Source organism: Desmodus rotundus, chromosome 5 (genome assembly GCF_022682495.2).
Source record: "Desmodus rotundus isolate HL8 chromosome 5, HLdesRot8A.1, whole genome shotgun sequence".
Lineage (NCBI taxonomy): Eukaryota > Metazoa > Chordata > Mammalia > Chiroptera > Phyllostomidae > Desmodus > Desmodus rotundus.
In genome coordinates, this window is record NC_071391.1 from 140,909,446 (window position 1) to 140,929,537 (window position 20,092).

A 20,092-nucleotide genomic window follows, 5' to 3' on the forward strand; every position below is an offset into this window, starting at 1 on the left:
GAGGAAACCTAAATTCTAGGCGTGGCTGAAAGGAGTGGCTGTGTGACAGCCTCTGGGAGCCTATGTTTTATTTATCTGTCATGTGGGGGAGTTCAGACCATAAATCCTTTAGGGCCTCTTGTAGATTTTAACAATCTCTTTTTATAATTTTTTTGTAGATACTTAGGCTGGAACACCACAGAAGTAGAAAGGGCAGCTCATACTGTGGCCTGAATTCTAAGGAACGTTGGCTCCCTAGGCCATCCAACTCTGTTATCGTAGTACAGTGACCTTGAACCTTTGGTGTTTTTCTCATTTAGTAACTGGAAGGACCCAGCTAACCTTAGGAACAGGGCTCAGAATTTCCCAGCTTGGAGAAATTTAGTCCAACCTCATAATTTCACAGGAGAGAAGCTAATGAATGCTCAGAGATAAAAACATATCTAAATTCACATAGTCATCTCAAAGCAGAATATTTGGTGAAAACTGTTTCTTCGACATTGCTCAAGTCTTCTAACACTGCAGTGCTTCACCCACTTACTCACTCCATTTATTCATTCCGTACTTTCTAGTACCTACTGTCGGGTCAGCAGTTTTTCACCTGTCAGGAGTCAAAAGCACAGGAAGTAAGATCCCTGCCTAAAAACATGGTCTTTTTAGACATAGGTGTTAATTAAATGTCTGTTGGCATCTTCTGTAGTTGTTTCCACTCAACTGCTGCCTGCCTTGCGTTCTCACTGAGGAATATTGTACATTTGTTTTCCCGGTGTAGGTTGATCTTGCTGGTAGATATTGCAGGTAGGCGTTAATTCAGATATGCTGAACTTCAGAAACAATAGGCCCTTTCATCTCTGTACCCCCACCGGATACAATGGCGTAGGAAACAAGAATTTTATTTATTTTTCATTTAACAGACGAATAGAAGCTCTGACTCCCATAGTTGTTCAGGAACCCAGACTGACTGAGGTGGAGCCAGCTTCAGCATGTCCTTACAAGGTTATGCTGGGTACCAGTGTTGGGCTAAACAAGGGGAAAAAAACATAGAAGATGGCATAGAAGTTTTTATAGTGCTAGGGTATTTTGTCCACATTTTATCGGCTAGAGCTCAGTCACATGACAATATGTAAAGGAAAGGTAGGCGGGGAACTGCAGCCTAGCTCTGTGCCAGAAAGACAAAAGAACCGCCAGCAGTCTTTGCCTCATTGCCCCCCACACAGCCGTGTGGCGAAATGTGTCCCCAAACCCGACTTTTTATTGAGTCATTGTTTGAATTTCTCTTCAGATTTAGTTCAGGTTTGTAGAACATGATTTGCTTGATCATTAAGTGGGTGTTCATCTTTGTTGAAAGGCAACCTACTTGCTTTTTTCTATGGCCTGTGCCAAGATGCTTTCAGAATCCTGCAAATAAATTTAAAGGTTAAATATTTTTGTTTAATAATCCAACATAGAACATGAGTTGTAAAGTTTTGTCGTTATGTCTCTCTTAATTTCTTTTTTACCATGGACAGCAAAACAGAATTATGCAAAATCTCAAACAACTTACATGGTGTGCTTTATTAAAACAAACAAGCAAATAAACAAACAAAACAACAACAGCAACAAAAAAAAATCCTGCCTCACCTTGGATATATTTCTTAGGGGTTAAAGGAAGAGAGAGTTAATAATACATATTTTAAAAAATCAAATGCAAGGTTACTAGAAAATAACTTCTATTTCATGAAAGGAATCCATATGTATAATCATGGAAATATGATTTTGCCTACCATCATCAATTCAATGTTAGAAAATTCTTCAACCTACCAGAAATATTTTTTAGCAACGTATGTGACTAAACCATTCAGTCTAAAATGTGGAGATTTGATAACGACATAGGTAAGAGTGTTAGGCAAGATCACTGAATCATATTAAAGAGACAAAAAGGAATCCTGCACTGAGGTCTCAGTGGAGGTCACCTGAATATTTTAATTTAAAACGTCCCATCAAACATTTAGTACTATTTCCCTAGATTTTCACATGGCTTGCTCCTGCGCTTCATTTTCTGCTCAAATCTTCTTTTTAGTGAAGCCTTCCTTGACGGTCCTATAAAATATAGCCTTTTCCATTTACTTGTTATCCTCTTTCTTCACTTTATTTATTTTAGAGCACTGTTTGCTATCACACGTTACATTATATATATACTTGTTTATTTGTTACTGTCCCTGAGTGCCTAGAATAAAAGTTCAAGAAGGGCAGGAACTGAGTCTGTCTTATTTATTATCACACTCACAGCACCTTGAACAGACAGTTTATGAATTAGATTGGGTGCTCAGTAAACTCAGGTTGAATAACAAGCTGGCTTGTTCATATAGAAATGAAGTTACCCTGTGGTCACATGACTGAAATGCTGGTTATTGGTTATGACCCCGTGTGTTATCATAACCCTGCGTCAGTCAGCTTTTGCTGCTGAAATAACCACCCCAAAATTTAGTGGCTCAAGACAACAATGATTTATTTAGCTTATAATTTTGTGGGTTTGCAATTTGTGCTGGGCTTTCAGCTGGGTGGTTTTTTGGTCTTGGCTGGGCTCAGTCATACATCTGTGGTCAGATTCGAGTCAGCGAGGCGGCTCTGATTCTGGGGGTTGGCTGGCTGTCACCCGTGGTGATGGGAGTGACTAGGCATGTGTCTCTCATCATCTAGCAGGACAGCCAGGCTATTGGCATGGCAGATGCTCATGATTTCAAAAGAGAGAGAGAGAGCAGAAGGTGAAACCCCCTTGAAGTGTATGTTCAAAACCTGTACAATGAATGTCTATTACAATGTATTTGCCAAAGCATTTCATCAGGGCAACCCAGGTTCAAGGGATGGAGAAAAAGATTCTACCTCTAAAATGACTTCATTGCAAAGCCTGCTTCTAAGAACATGAATCCAAGCAAGAAAAAAAGTTTGTAACCACTTTTGTAATCTATCACCCAGTGTTCACTGTTTTGGTGTGGAGGGTCTGCTGGTCCTAGTCAGTGCCTCTTCCACGAAAGCATCATAAAATGGAGGCCACCTAAAGGGGAAGTTCAAATGCACATCTAAGGGCAACATTCTCATCTGCATATTCAAGAAGTCTTCCCTGTGAGGGAGGACTGATTGTCAGCCACCTAACAGCCACCTCCTCTTCTGTCTCCTCCACAACATTAATTATGTTTCATGCCGATGAGTCTCTGCTCAGCTCTCTACCTCACCTCTCAACAAAAAGAGATGCCGTTTCAAAATAAATAGGCTGACACACTGTAAACACGCTGCAGATCCTGAGAAACAATATTTTCTAAATATTTATAAGCTGTATTTCAAAATCTGTTACATTCGGCGAATTATGTAAATAAATACGAGACCTGCAAGTCACCCTCCCACAGCACCAGTGAGGCAAGTCCACTTACTCATCTGTAAACAGACAAGTGATCACTTCAAACCCTGTCCTCCATCTTACGACCGTCTTTGGATTCTGTCCAATAAACAAATCCAACGTGTGAAACGTGTGTTTTACCAAAAGAAATGAGAAGAGTGCCCACATTATGAGGAGGAATGGCAGTGCTGGTGTTATTTATTTATTTTTAATTGCTAGAGGGCCCAAGGGAAACCGCCGAGTTAAACTGATTCGGGTCTCAGTTGGAACAGGCTACAGGGACATGGCGGGGCGTGTCCTGGAGGTGGGATGAGAATAGAAGTGTCTTTTTGCAGAAAGCTTGATCTTAATTCCCATAAAATGTTCCAGGTTTGCAAGAATTGTAGTGCGAATGGACAGGTCAGCCACAGGTGAGCACTTAGGTCACAATTCTGGAGCTAGGTCCCAGTTCTCTTACATGGTGGCAGGATGTGAGGATGAGAGGGAAGCAGGAAAACCCACAAGTAATCAATACAATGTGTCTGAGAAGAACATCCATACTCTGTGTTCTGTCTCTGTCCTAGTGACACTCATCTTCCATGGGACTGGATCCAGGTATAGACAGAGAGATGGGAAGTTTGCAGCGGAAGTCTGGATATAGTGAGGCTAATATACGGAGTAGAACCACAGGTTTTCGAGGGTTTGGGGAAGGGTTTGGTCAGTGTGATGTGGAGTTTTGAGGGTCTTGCATATAAACTTTAAACTTTATATTGGCTCTCTCTTTTCCAACTTTTCAGATGAATCTAGAAAAAGTGTCTCTGGCAAGATCGGCAAGATTGAAAAAATAGAAATACATTAGAGCATTTCTACGTGGTGAGAACATGGTCCTGAATGCAAAGGGGCTCGGTTGGGGAGTGATGAGAGCTATAAAGGTGGAGAGCAAGTCGGAAACTTGGATTTACTTTAGTGTTCACTGGCAGCTACAGAAGACTTTCAAACCAACATCTAAACATGCGCATGTGAGAAGATGAGGGCCAGGATGTGTGCGTGACCCCTCCTAGAAAATGCAGAATCCAATAATTAGGATTCCATCCCCAGTGGTGAGTTGTAGCAATAGTGACTGGAAACAAATATGGACTATTGACCACTACAACCCACCAGATTGGTCGGAAGTGTTTGTGTCAGTGAAATATACCAGAGAGCAAAGGGAAGAGATTGAGTTAACCCTTCTCTCAGGTTACAGTCCAAGGCACCGTCACGCCGACCACACTCTTTAGAGGTAACAGTTACTTTTAAAGCTTTTGTCCATCATTGAAGGAAGTTACCCTTCTTCAGGAAACTTGGAAATTTGAAGGTGTCTTTCTGTTTAGTCTCTACACTTCCTTCGGTGTTGATTGCTGGTATTCTACTGTAATTCTCTGTGGATAGTTTCTTCAAACAAACAAATAAATGAGCAAGCAAGCAAAACTCCTGAATTAATGAGATATCCTTACCATCATTCCTCACACTAGCCTCTTTGCTCTCAATATGTTAAGGTCAGTCTCTTCCTGATTATTTGAATCAGCTCTCTCTTTTCCAACTTTTCTAAGGCAGATCGATTACTGCCCAGTATAAATCCCTACTGATCTGTTATCTTTACTGTTTTACTCTTACCAGTAACCCCATCTGCTCTCTCTGTGCCCAATGCAGATATGAATTCTAGGAGAAAGGTAATATTTTCTAGTTTGTAAAGAGGTCAAAAACTTCCTTTAACTCACTTTACAAATTCTACTAGAAATTCAGAGCCAATATTTTAAAAAATTAATAATTTTGGTTGTTATAAAAATTATAATTGCTTATCATAGAAAAATGTAAATAACAAGAATGCTTAAGAAATAATAAAATCATGCAGAATTCTCCCTTACAGGGACACGTATTAATTTAGGGATGTACGGTCTCAGCTTTCTTGATCTAAATGTTTATGCACACTGCCGTAGCCATATACACAGTTTTTGATCTAGAAACCAGAAAAAGAGAGAGAGAGAGAAAAAAAAAACCCACCATGGCTTTATTTTCTTATTTTTCAGAGAAAACCCCTGAGTTTCAGTCATAAATACTCCAAGATGAGGGGAAAATATATGGCATGAATACTTTATAAAGAGGGTCCATCATGAGCAACTGGAAATATTAATATTTCCCTGTTTGGCTAAAGTTAGAACTTCTTTACAAGATTCAATAATACACATTAAAAAAATCAAGGCCATAGGAAGTGCTATTGGGGAGGGAAAGGAAAGCAACAGACAGACTGGCAATTACAGCGGAGCCAGCTACCAGGAGGGGTTAGGGGTCTCTTAATAAGTCTGTTGGCGTTTGTAGCACTGTCTAACCCCTGCCCCAATTTGAGATTGTGCAGCTCCACATACATATTTTTAAAGACCCAAACTGGTTCTTCAGGGTGTGAATGACAGAGCTACTTTCCTTTATTTTAAAAGAAGTAGTCCCATTGTTTAGAAGCCTTGACTGCTTAGCCTTAAAAACACAATTTATGCAGAGACGAGGAACTGTTATCAATATAATATATAATTTTGTTGATAACATTTTCCTTTACAAGAATTTAGGAGTTACTGAAAGTACCTATCCAGAAAATGAAACTACTTAAAATGTCTTAAATCTGGTCTTATTTCTCAGAAGGTTTATTCTGAGTAAGAGATGCCTTTGGACTATAAGGGAAAACACTTTGGAAATTATTATGAACTAGGAGAAGAGCTGGTATTTTTAATTTAGTCTATACTCTCAGTAAAGTAGAACAAAATATGAGTATGGGAGTGAGGCATATTTTAGTTTGAACTTAGTTTTGATTCAATAAAAGTTTTTTTTTCTCTCTCTCTCTCTCTTTTTTTTTTTTGCAAAAAGTCACAAAATGTAACTTACAAAGTTTCTGGAAATATTTATTGTATACAGCCTAGAAGATGAAAAGAATGTAACTATTATTCTTGGTTTGTTTTGAGGTTATTTACTTAGGGCTAAGCACCTCATTTTTCTTGTATACAAAAAGTAATTATGCAGTGAAAAGAAATATAGCTCATATACTTCAAAACATATGAAAAATGTAAAACTTTATTACACACATTAATTTCTAACAGAGGACATCTCTAACATCAGTGTAACTGGGACGAGCCAGATAACTGATGTACAATACGGATGTTTCTCCCAAATGGGTTTTAGAAAGGCAAACAAACAAATAAACAATTTCTTCTTTTATGTCTGCCTCTCTTTTATAAATTTTCACTTCCCAATATAGGCAATAGTTTTGAGGATATTTTTTGGTGTGTGTGTATATTAATATATTCTGTTCGAGTTAGTAGCGTTCCCCACCCCCCCATTATTCATTTTATTGTTTCAAGCTACTCAGGTTGAATCCATTTCTACATGTAACAAAGCAAAGATAGGAAAACAAACGAATGATAAACTAAACGGGTTCATGGTTTTTCCTGCTTGCATCTTGCCCATTCTGACCTCCCAGAAATGTCAGCATGTTCTTGGAAAGCCACCTTCAGTGGGAGGCGGGCCTGCTCTGCCTGCCCTCACTCTGATTCCCGGAGCAGCAGTTCCTTGGCCACGAGATCTGGATCCTCGTCCCTGCAGGCCGGAAGATTTGTGGGTGACATCAGTTGTCTTGGGGCCCAAGACAAGTGATGGCTGGTTCATGGGGGGTGCCCTGCTGCACAGTCGGGCACCTGGCTCATGTACAAGGGGGAGGGGCGGGGTGGCACTCACCATGTCCACACTGACTAATAACTGGAGAAATCATTACATCAATAAAAGGAAAATAACTGTGAGAAAAGCAAAATAACGAAACTTATCTCATATGGGGAAACAGAATTTGACATTTCAAGCCGTCAAACCAGAAACAGTCAATGAATCTTCTCATCTGGTTAAATATGCAAGAATGGTTTTGATGTGTGAAATTTTTATAAAAAATAACAAAGACATTTGGGAGAGGGAGGGTGAGTGTATGTGTGTGCACGCTTGGGGGTTGCTGAAGGGTCAGAGAGTGGCTTATGGTCATGAGAAATACCACAAGAAAAGGAAAAACTAGTTCCCTCAGGATAGAATAATCCGTGATAACATAGAACTTTTCAGAAATGAAAAGCATAGTACTAATTGAGTTCAGTCAAGCAATCTGATGTTCTGAACACTTAAAATAAAATCTGTTGTCCAGATTGATGAGTAACTGATTTGACTGTGCAGAGATTTAACTTAGCAAAGCAGATCGTTCTGAAGAAAGCCACTGATACAGAAGTCAGTGTAGCTCTGTATATGTTACTGAACCATAACATAAACCTCCCCCACGTGTTCTTTCTTTGTTTTTCCGCTTTAGGACTAAGAGTGGACAATCTTCAAAGACAAAGCTACCCGTGAATGGGGTTTAGACAATTTCTGAATGAGAACCTGAAGTACCAACTAGACTCTGGACTGGATGTCAATATTCCAGCATTAACTTGACAAAAACAAACATCAGTGCTGTAGTTTGGTGTCTCATCCCTCTTGCATTCTTTTGAGTTTCCTTCATAAGTGGCCCAATGTGTACCTGGGTGGTTGGGAAGGGTTACAAAGAGACTGCTCAAGAAATCAGTATTTAAAAGCAAAAAAAATTTATCTTGACATCCAGCATTTAAACTTAAAGTTGTAAGCTATTGAATGAGAATGATTACTCTGTAGTCAAGAAAATTACACTTACAAACCTTCTTAGCAGATTTTTGACATCACAAAGGCAATTATCTCTTTAAAGCAGCCAAGAATGAGATCTTTACAAAGAGCTCCTCCAGTTTGCCTGCGCTTTTGTTGTCAGGTTGTGAGCCATTTGTGGAGATGATTTTGGGAAATGTAAGTTTTTCCATAAAGAGTTCCCTGAGGTCCTTCACCCTCCTTTCAGTGTTAACTTTCCCAGTGTCAAGAGCCCACAGTACTTTGAGGAGACTGCAAAAATATCTTAATTTCTTCAAAAAAGAACAAAGGTGAACTTATAGGTCAAAGAAAATATCTTAATTGTATTGTCAATATATTCTTTAAACCAACACAGTCATAAATTATAATTCAGTGTTCTTGATGGAGAAAGTGGTCCGTGAAGGTTAAAGAGCCTTTAGGGCCTATGAAAGTCATAATGTGGCCCTGTGTTCATTTGCTGTGTTCCTCCCTAAAATCTGCCTCCTTATTTAAACTTTTTAAAAATGTATTGATTTGAGAGAGAGAGAGAAGGAAACATCAGTTTGTTGCTCCACCTATCTATGAATTCATTGGTTGCTTCTTGTTTGTGCCCTGACTGGGGATCAAACCCACAACCTTGGCTTACTGGGACAATGCTCTAACCAACTGAGCTATCTGGCCAGGGCTACATCTTATCTGAACTTCTCAGATTCATGAGTTTCAGTTTCTTGTCAGCCAAATGAAAGTATTCTCACAGGGCCATCTTGAGGATAAAATAAAATAGCAATCTCCAGGGTATTTTGTAAACAGTAAAGACATTTCATAAGTGAGATCATCTTATTTTCTTGGTCGTGACCAATATCCCTCGTCTAGTCACTGAACCTGGACACCTGGGATTAAGTTTGTTTTCTGTCTCTCCGTCTTTTCTGTCTCTTCTTTCACGGGGCCACCAGTATCTTTGATTTTACCTCTGCCAGGGCTCTGAAATCCTTATGTTCTTTTCTGCTGAGGTACTTACTTTCTTTCTATTAAAAACTTTTAAAAATTAATGGAGAATGAAGACATGTACAGAAGTGGACAGAAGATTATAACAAACCCCATGCACCTGTTGCTCAGCCTCCCGGGTCAACCCTGCTCTTTATTCATATACCGAATCACCTTTGGAACAAATCTCAGGCATTATGAAATTGTATCCATATTTATTTCAATTTCTTTATGAGGTAAGAACTCCTTTCTTTAAAAGCATATAACTCTAATACCACACTCATCCCTAAAAATAGCAGTAACATCTTAATTAACAAATATCTGGTCAGTGTTTATATTTACAGTTGTCTTGTAAATGTTGTATATGTTTTTTAAAGTATTTTTTTTAGTTAGACTCCAAATAAGCTCCTTACGTTATGCTTTGTGGATCTGTAGATTCCCTCCCAATCTTTTTTATTTCTCCAACATTTGTGTATTAATTAACCTTTTTACCACACTGTGGCTGCAGCTTGGCTTCCTGTTTCTACATTCTTTTCTCTCTGATTTACTTCCCATACTGCTGTTGACATTATATAAAATGGATTTGATTATGTGATTCTTTTCCTTTAAAACAAAATCCATTGGCTTTGAAATGTTTATAGGATGAAGCTCACTTACTTATTTGTTTAGTGTTTTTTTGGCTACTGAACACCTTCGATAATATGTTCTAGATACACTTTTCCACACAGTTTCCATCACCTGTCTTCTTCCTTCACCACAGCCCTTCACATTCATCCCTTGCAACCTGCTCCAAGCCCATTACTCTCTTTCAGGACCTGTGTTCAGCCTGTTTTCATTTGTCTTTGCCAGGGAAGCCCTCCTGTGTCTTTGTCTTTCAAAGTCCTACTCATCCTGTAGAAGGTAGTTTGGATTTTCCTCTTTGATGCCTTTGACAATACTCAGATCTAAATCAGCCTCCTCCCCACCCCCATCTCCTGGGCTTCCCTACAGTATTTTGATAGTACATCTCCAATGCTGATTATAATGATGATAGCCTCTACAAGCTTTAATGCCTTAAGTCATTTGTTCCCAAGCACCCTACAGAGAAGGTACTATAATTATTCTTATTTACAGATAAATAAACAATAATATTGGCTAATGTTTACTCAATGTCCCTTAAGTGCCAGCCACTGTTCTCTCTGAATATAATTCTCATGGAGTCCCCTTGATAAAGTTCTCTATGTCCATTATTTATCTGAAGTGAAGGAGGCACACAGAGATGTTAGATGACTTTGTCCAGGACTCACAGCCACTAAATGACAGATCATGGCCTGGTACACAGGTATTAGGGCCGTGGAGCCCATACCCCAAAGAAGAACTGTGCTAGACTGCTCTTACGAACACACAATTTTTATGAAAAATATGTGATGAGTGTATATATGTGTGTGTATATGTTATTTTTTAGCTCTACTTCTGGAGCACATATTCCTCCAGGCTGCCACTTGTCTTATTCTCCAGCACAAAACTTTGTCCATATTAGAAAGTTAAATATTTGATGAATTAAACATCTTGAATTCACCCTGAAGTATTTGCTAATTGTTACAAAGAAAGATCATTAAGGATGAAAGGCTATAATTTCTGAAATTCAATATAAGACGATGTAAAGCCAAGATCAAGTTTAGCAAAAATAAAAAGGAGAAGGCATTACATGTATATTTTAATAGCATATGTATTATGCAAAGCAAGGCACACTACTACAGAGCTAGAATATACTGATAACTGAAGCTATACCATTTCTCACTGCAGTTCTTCTTGAGGAAATGTGAGGCAGAAAATATGGACCATTAAGCTATAAAATGATGCGTATTTCCGAGTTTCCCCAGATAGATGATATTTCACAAATACGCCCATTGTCATTACTTAGGTGTCCTGACTGTAAAATATGGAATATTTTTTTCAAGGTAGACAAAATATTTTCTAATGCAGCAATCAGAGCTCAAACTTGAATGGATTTGGGGAGGGAATGGGAAGGGCTGTAAAGTGGGTTCTGAGACTGCTTAGATCCCTCCAATGGAGGGAAGAAGCAAAGCAGCCCATGACTCCTTCCAGGGTCTGAGATTGTCATTCATGTGAAATTAGGACGGATAATGTGACTACAGATGATTGAGAAACAAGACAGATGTTATGCTATTCACTTTAAGCTAGGAGCCCTCTTAGAAACTCTTCCAGTGGGATTCTTGCAGCTTGCAAAACACTGTAGGAATATGGTTGCCTTCCTAAAGAATAAGAATTTATTTTTTAATTAATTAACTAACTAATTAATTAATTAATTAGCGAGAAGTAAAGGGAGGGACAAAAAGAGAGAGAAACATTAATGTGAGAGAGAAACATTGATCGGTTGCCTCATATCCCAACCGGGGATTGAACCCAAAACCCAGGCATATGGCCTGACCGGGAATTGAACCAGTGACTTTTCAGTTTTCAGGACAATGCCCAACCAACTGAGCCCCACTGGTCAGGGCAAGAGTTTATTTTTTAATACAAGAGTTGGGGAATGTCATAGGAAGGAAATTGGGGCCAAAAGTGATAATATAGGTTATTAGCTCTGAACTATTAAATTTCTCGATAACATTTAGCACAGAGGTTTTGTAAGGCCATCCTTTGAACTCTCGTCAAAGCCAAGGACTTTGGCACTGTAGGATCCTACAGTCCCAGCCATCATGAGCGGGATCTGCAGTTCTAATTCTAATGTCTTAACTTCACTTCGCAGGAACAAATTTGAACTTTTCCAATGCAGCAGAGAGAGAAGGCCTGGTGTTTGCAGACTTCCTCCTCTAAGAAACTCAAGCCAGGAGTAGGACTTCAAATCAGAAAAGTTTTGGAATCCCTAATGACTAATTTAACTGACATCAGAGCAAAATTCTACTTTGCTCCCTGCTTTCTTGATTTCCTTGTGGACAGCACCTTCTTGATGATTACTTTAAGATTATCTGTCCCTGGCTGGTGTGGCTCAGTGGATTGAGCGCTGACCTGTGAACTGAAAAGTTGCCAGTTCAATTCCCAGTCAGGGCACATGCTTGAGTTGCAGGCCAGGTCCCCAGTTGGGGGCATGTGAGAGGCAACCACACACTGATGTTTCTCTCCCTCTTTCTCCCTCCCTTCCCCACTCTAAACATAAATAAATAAATCTTAAAAAAAGATTATCTGTGCCTGTTGTCTGTCGTAGCCACCCTCCCCCCATATCTCTTTATCCAGGATACTGCCAAGGCCTAAAAATCCCAGGTATGCCAATTCTGTAAAGATACAACTTATTTTGCCCATCAGTCTTTGGTTTGAGCTTAACAAAGAGAAGCAAGTTTTTAAAAATACGCTGAATTCACCATTTGCTGAGGATCGAGTCCTGGCTGAAGCGTGGCTGCGTACCTACACCTGCACGGTCAGGGGAGCAAGGGCAAACTTTTCAGTTCATAGTGTCCTAAGAATTAGATTTAAAAAAACATTGGCTGGTGGAGAGGTGTGGACTTCTGTGGACATCTCACATGGTTTCGCATTGATGGTTTCTATTCACTTTGACAGAAATTTGTTAAGCCCCTTTGTATTACTGGGTTCACTACTACAGATAATGTGAAAGACAGGGATTGTTCACAGTAAAGCTCGTCTTAAAGCAAGTCACGTAGTGCTAATTTAAAATGTGCTCCACTTGTTTTTACATAAATACAGTCATACAGAAAAAAGGTGCTCTCTGTCAGACCCTGTGGCCTGTGTTTTGATTTTTTAAGATTGTCCTTGTAGTTGAGAGCCCTGCCTTCAAGGAGCTTATGATGTAGTTATTACGGTTAACTGTTCTGAAGGAAACTGAACAACGTCTGAAATGCTATGTGTGAACAACTATGGAAATCACGAGCAGCCCAGGGGGTGGTGGTATTGTTGCAAAGTAAGAGAGAGTGGAAATGATGTACCCGGTAGAAAGGGTGGCACTGCAGAGTGTTCCTGGGCACCAGAACAAGTCATTTATATTTATAATAGCGAACTCAAAAAATTAAAGGAGGCCACGGTTAGCGTGACTAAAGGCAGATGCAAAGAGAAAGGTAAGGTTCACAGTCATTTTATTTTTGGAGTTCAGAAAAGCCCTGAGAAGTTCAAGACCCTCATGGAACTTCCCCAGAAACATTCTTCTCAGCAAAGGGGGAAAGATGAATGTTCTGAGTTTCTGGCCAACAGCCTAGAATTTCATCTTTTGAGGTTCCACTCCCTTTTCTCCCTGTTGGCTAATCTTCAGACACTACAAACGCATGGAGGGGTTGAGGTCTTTCTTAAATACAGCCTCTCAGAAGTTGATTTTTTATATTTGCTTTTTTTCCCTTATAGAATTTTGGATGATAATGGAATACTCTAAGCTATATTTCCAAATTCCAGACAAACGGTGCTCTCCACCCATTCTGATTTAGGGCATTCTTGATTTTCTTGAGTCTTGTGTCCATTTGTTTTAAAGAATGAGAAAAGTATTCCTTAGCTTTTTTGAAAACTATGAAGAGGAGGTTTCCGTTTTCCTTTGATTTAAGAAAGTCTTCAGGTTTAGGGAAGTGAAGCAGATAAGAGAAACTGGGCTATGTTTAAAACCAGCTCTCAGCTGAGGTTTAAGAGAGCAAAATGAGATTCAAAATGTTTTCCCTTTCTTGATGAACTCCATGATTAGGTCTTTCCTCCAGCAAATTATCTTACATTATAGTCATTTTACAAGGACCAAAAAAAAAAAAAAGTAAAAACATCATGAAGGAAGTGTCAGCCTTAACTTGCTTCTTTTTATTTATTTTTAAAAAACTTTTATTGAACTCATTGGGGTGACATCGGTTAATAAAATTATGCCGGTTTCAGGTGTGCAATTTGAGAATACATCATGTTGTACGGTATTGTGTGTTCGCCACCTCAAGTCAAGTCAGCCTTAACTTTTAATTTCCTGGTTTTTTCCCAGTTTATGCCACAACATTAATTTTATTTCCACGTAGGAGGGAGGGTTGCAGGCAATTAATATTACTTTTCTTTACTCCTCCCAGAGGAGAAATACTCCATCATTAACACCTAGTTGTTAAAGCACAGAACAAAAGAAAAGAGAGTCTGAGGTGCAGAAGGAAAGCACTTTCCTTCTGTGTTCTTTACACACAGGAGGTGGGTGGTCAGTGCTTTGTCGCTGGAAGAGTGTTGCTGGGGCTGGCTCCTCATCAGGCACACCTACCTGCTAATTAGATAACATCCCCGCCGGTGCTGTGAATCTGAGTATGTAACCCTTTCGGAGGCTCTGTTACAGTTTTGGCGATACTTCTACAAGTGGGAATTTCTAACTTTCTATTCCTCATTTGCCCATCCTTCATGGACCAAATGTCATAACCTAAAAAGTGAATTACACAGCACTTTGCCAAACTCTTAGAAATATTTTCCTCCCCACCTCCGAACTCAAAGGCTGAGTAAAGCCACGTGGTGCTGATCCAGCCCAAGGTCCTCAAGCATTTGTAATATGCTTTTAAATGAAAGAGGAGTCTTCTGGTACCCTGCTAAACCCTGCCTGTAATCTACAGCCTTACAAGGAGACAAAGCCGCTCTGTGGTCCCCTAATATAGTTGCAATAAAGATAGGATGATGGGCCTCAAAGTAAACATAAAATAATTGTGCATAGGGCTTATGCAAAAAAGCTTTGTTCTTAAATACTGCAAAGGCAGTCACCCTGAAACAATGGGGCAAATTAGCATGCAGCCAGCCCAAGGCTCTTAGATACACACACACACACACACACCACACACACAAGCTTGCAGTGACAAACGCTGGGTGCTCGCTGGGAGGTCAGCACTAAGAGTCTTTCGTGGGAAGGCAGCATGTCAGATTTCAGACACTTTCCCTACAAATGGGCTTTCACTGCTCAAAGGGGGCGCTTTCTGATCCAGATAATAAAGTCCATTTACATGAAAAGATGCCGCTTTCAATGACATGATTAATTTCGGAAATACCTGGCATCTGAATGAAGCTGAGACTTCAAGAAATGACTGATTATGAGAACAGATAATTAGGCAAATGTCGAGAGTTTTGCTTGGTTACTGAGGGGCTGGCCTGGCTAGGTTATCTTCCACTCATTCCAAATGGAAATGAAAGGGCTTTGTGGGAAGTTAGGGATGATCAACCTATGGTTACATATAAACTCTCTTTAGCTCATGTTTCTCTGAGTTTTCCTCCATCGTGACCAGTGGGCAGCTGATGCTTACCTTCAATGACTTCTCAGTGAGTCCTAGACAAAGCTGGCCTTGTTTTTCATGAGGCCTGAAAAATGTGAATTTATCTTGCCTTACATGTCATTTGTTCAAAAGTGACCCCTCTGTACTGAGGCTTTTCAAAAATCTCATTGACTTTTCATCCCCTCCAAAAAGAGAAAAACAAAAAAGGGAAAAAGCCAAACACTATTTAATACTCTTAAGAGAGGACTTTGAAGACAAAGGCTGAAGTGGGGGGTAATGGAAAATACCTCCCCACTTTGTTTTTGAAGGCTTTCTTCACTGGTTTTTGTTTTGTTTTATATTATTATTACTATTATTATTTCAATAGCAGTTTTCTATTGATGAATTGGAGGGTGTGAATGATGGGAGAGTAGTGACTTCCACTGGACAGAGTTGATGGAAAGCAGGGCACCCCTAGTGGACAGAGGGAGTATTTCTCAAAAGGAGCCTTTTAGGACAGCCTGTATGTAACAGTGGCAAGAGAGAAGGAAGTTCTTTCCTTTTTTTTCTGTCTGACAGCACATCTAAATTCCTGAAAAAAATATATTTATTATAGACCAGACATTTGTAGATCTGTCATCTAACATCTTCATTTTCCTCTCTTCCTCTGCCTGCCTGGTGTTTAAAGGAGAAGTGTACCGCCAACTCTGACACCATCTCCAGGCAATGGAACTCCTTCAGGAAGAGAGGAGATGATCTAGAGAAAGACTCTGGCTAGCTGTTTAGGCTTGGGCGTGCCAGTTTAGGTTTACACCTGATACTGGCTGATGGCTGCCATCAGCTGAATTGTGTCCCTCCCAAAGATATGCTGAAGTCCTAACTCCTTGTTCCTCAGAATGTGATTTTAGTGGGACACAGAATCACTGCAGATGAATTAATGAAGCTAAGACCATACTGGAATAGAGTAGCTCTTAATTCGATAGGTCCAGTCTTCTTGTAAGAAGACAATGTGAACACACACACACACACACGATAAACCACCATGTGACTCCAGAGGGAGAGATTGGGGCCATGAAGTTGCAAGCCAAGGAACGCTGTGGATTGATGGCTTAGCTGGGAATGGACAAGGAAAGACTCTCCCCTACAGGTTGCAGAGGGAGCGAGGCCCTACTGACACTTCAGTTTTAGAGTTCTGGCCTCCACAGCTGTGAGACAATAGGTTTCCGTTTTAAGCCATTCAGCGTATGGTACTTGGCTTGTCAGTTCTAAGAAACTAACACAGTGGTCATATGACTTAACATAGCAGGCCTATAAAGAACTGGAACTATTCCCTTTTTCTAGGACCCAAACTCTTACAATCTTATCTCAATTCCATCACAGTGAGCAGATACGGGTTTACTGAGACAGTATCACTTGTCACAAATGGTGAAGGTGTATAGCTCTTTATTTGCCAGAAACAGAGAATCCATCTCTAAAAGGCTTGCCGAAATATAAACATACTCCCAGACTATGTAAAACTGCTCATCAAGTGTCATGGCAGCTACCCAAAATGAAATGCTCAATGTGTTTAGTGAAAGACTACATGCTAAGTACATTAGGTCCATTGTAAGATACGTATTTGTCTGCAGCATAAAACACCATTTACGCCAAGGCATGAGGGGAAAAACAAACCTCAGTGTCAGCCAGCTTTATTTCATTATATGAATATACATTAAAGTATATTCATATTTCATGAAACATGAATGTATTCAAATATGTGAGATCTTTGACTAAATCTGTTTCTAACAGTGGAATAAAACTGGAAAGAATTGAAATTAACCCATTATGTGTGGAATTTTCTATTTAAAATGGAACAATTTCATCATTTCACTATAATTTTACAAAGCTATTCACCTCAAACGGTAAAGTATATGTAGTACTATATTAGTAAATAGTACTATAAATTGGTATGAGTTAATTTCCTTTAAGTTTTAAAAATTTGCTTTAGAAATTACATTGCTTAGCGGCAGTTTGCACAAATGACAAAGTATTGATGATAAAAACAAAAAGGTTACTACCCTGTTGTACATAATCAGTTATATGACATAGCATAAACACATTTACTGAAGTATGCTATTTCTTTGGTTTTGAGTATTTGCTACTATTCAAACATCTATCCTGACAGCTAAACAATTTTAATACATAAAGATGCTTTTTGCTTTGGGGGGTAGAAAAATGCACAATTGGGAGAGGGGCCCACAATTCAAATACGATACGGTTGTGTTGTCCTATTTGCTTTTAATCATTCACAATTCCTAAGGTGCTTAACATTTTATGTTTAAATATTATCTTGGTGTAAAGCTTTCCCCCTGCTTATGCATAATTTCATCTAGAAATTAATATCTCCCACTTATAATGCATCAAAAACTAGAAACATTTTCCTTTCTTAATGGTGTAGGAATTGGTGTAATTTTACAGCACTCAAGGATATAATTATTTACAAGTACCAGAAATATTAACCAGAACTGCGTGATCAAGGTATGAGGAAAGTTGGAGAAAAGAGCAACATTCCTTGACATTATAAATAGCTAGCTAGCTATATTAAATGTTCCTTAAAAAGAAATAATTAGACTGTGTGGACATACCAAATTCTAGAAAAATGTATTCCCTGAATCCTTTGAAAATTACATATGCTTCTATATTTTCAAAAGAGTGCAAAATACTAGAAGATTGTTTACTTTATTTTCTGCTAAAGTTAATATGTATATATTATGGCTTTGGTATTGTTGGAAGTGATAGAAAGAAATGAATGAAGTGTTAATCTAATAAATGTGTTGCCAGTTGTGCTAAAATTGAATGCAATGCATACATGTCAATTGAGTATATATACAATTGTAATATTTTTATTGTTATTATGAAGTGTGCTTAGTTTTATAAATGTATCTGCTCTTTGTGATGATTCCTGAGCTCAGCTTTAAAGCCAGTTATCATTTTTTCTTTTGTTTATAAAGATACAGTTTATATTTCTTCTCTGATTGATTACATTCCTGGAAAGTCTTGGAATTAACAATATAGTATATTTTTTATTGAATTATTTTACACACAAATGGCAGGGCCCAAAGGGGATTCTGGGCTTACAGGATTTTTCTAATAAATGTGTTCCCTTCTATGTGAAAGCTGCTAATTAGTGCTTTTGAACAGCTCAACACTGAATTGTTGGGAGGCATCCTATCAGGGGCTAATATAAAACTGTTTATGTGGAAGGACATATAAAACAAGAAGGTGTTAAACCCAACACAAATTGAGTGGCAGGGGGTACCCACCAGTGCTAATTTTATGTTTGTTTGGCGTCATTTAAAGTTAAGATGTCTGTGTTACAATCGTGATGTGGAACAGGCTGTACATACAGATGGACTGAAATGTGTCAATTTAGGAGCTGCAATTGTCTGGCAAAGAAGTCAATGGGTAGTTTTTTTCAGGAAATAGCTATTCTTAAACACTAGTTTTTATTTTTAACAGAAGCACATATGGGGACTTAAAATATATATGTTTTTATATATGATGGTTATACCAGACATGCTAAAAGTTCCAATCCCTGCTAAGCACGTTCAGTGAGGTTTATATAGTGTTTTGCTGTGCTTGTATAACAGGATAATAATCCATTAATAGAATTTTGAATTTGTCAAGGGCGTTTCACTGCTGAACTTCAACATACACGTGTTGAAATCCAAGCGTTTTGATATCAGATTCTATACTCAGTATTATGATTGGATCATGCTAGAGGCAACCTAATAGGTTCACTTTTTCCATCCATTGCTCCCAGCTTCCACACAGACCAGTAAAAAACTTTCTATTCTTAATTCCTCCCAAGGAAATTTACCATTCTGTCTTGCCATCCCCACCAAAGTTTAGTGATTGATTTCAGGGATGACTACTCCATCATCATTGTACAGAGTCCCCCACCTTACAATGGCTCTACTTAAGATTTTTCAACTTTAAGGACATGTGAAAGTGATACGCATTTAGTAGAAACCATACTGCAGATTTTGAATTTTGATATCTTCCTTGCTGGCGATACAAGTCCAATTGGCCCTTCTGATGCTGGGCAGTGGCTGCTAGACTCAGCCCCCAGTCAGCCACTGGCCACCAGGGTAAACAACCACACTCCACTGTGTAGTATGAAAGGTGTTTCGACTCAGAATATTTTCAACGTACTATGGCTTTATTGGGCAGTCACCCCACTGCAAGTTGAGGAGTATCTGTGGTTTCCCAGCCAGACCGTCATCTCACACCACGTGAAGCACAGACAGATCACTGGACAACCTGCAGGAAATTTTTTTTAGGAAATATCATCCTTCATTACACTGAAGTGTATGAGTTTCAACTATGCTTCCTGTCTAGTTTTTTCTTCCCATGTCTTCTACTCTCTCTGTAAGTGCTCAGTGCTAGTCCTATATAAATGCTCAATGTTAGAAAGGATTTTATTGATTTGATTTTAATTCTTAGTGTCTTTTAAAAAACTCTATTGTTGTTTCGAATATGAGTACTTGGGAAGCCTATGATGCTGGATATGGAAAATGACATATGAAGTCTGTCCAGAAGATACACAGACATCTAATATGAAAAATAGAGACATTTATTGAGGAAGATACAAGATACAAGAAACATTGTACATAGGACAATGATGCCTCAGTCCCCTTCAGAGTAGGCACCTTGGCACCTCACACAGTTCTCCCAATTGCCATCAGCTGCCCTGTTGCATTTTCCTGAATCTCACTGATGGTCTGAAATCTTTCCCTTTTCAAAGATGATTTTAGTTTTGGGAAAAGTCAGAAGTCTCAGGGCACCAAATGTGGGCTGTAAAGGGGCTGAGTCACCTGGGTGATTTGATGTTTCACCAGAATCTTCTGCATGAGATGAGATGCATGAGCGG

At 39.0% G+C, this 20,092-nt stretch overlaps 1 long non-coding RNA gene across 1 annotated transcript in view; it reads left to right on the plus strand.

Moving 5' to 3' along the window:
* Positions 1 to 4,575, plus strand: part of LOC112297865 (uncharacterized) — an 84,773-nt gene extending 80,198 nt beyond the window's left edge. Inside the window, exon 5 of the long non-coding RNA XR_008426811.2 lies at positions 4,129 to 4,575. This is a non-coding gene — a long non-coding RNA (uncharacterized lncRNA). The remainder of the gene's footprint in view (positions 1 to 4,128) is intronic.
* Positions 4,576 to 20,092: the final 15,517 nt, after the last annotated feature.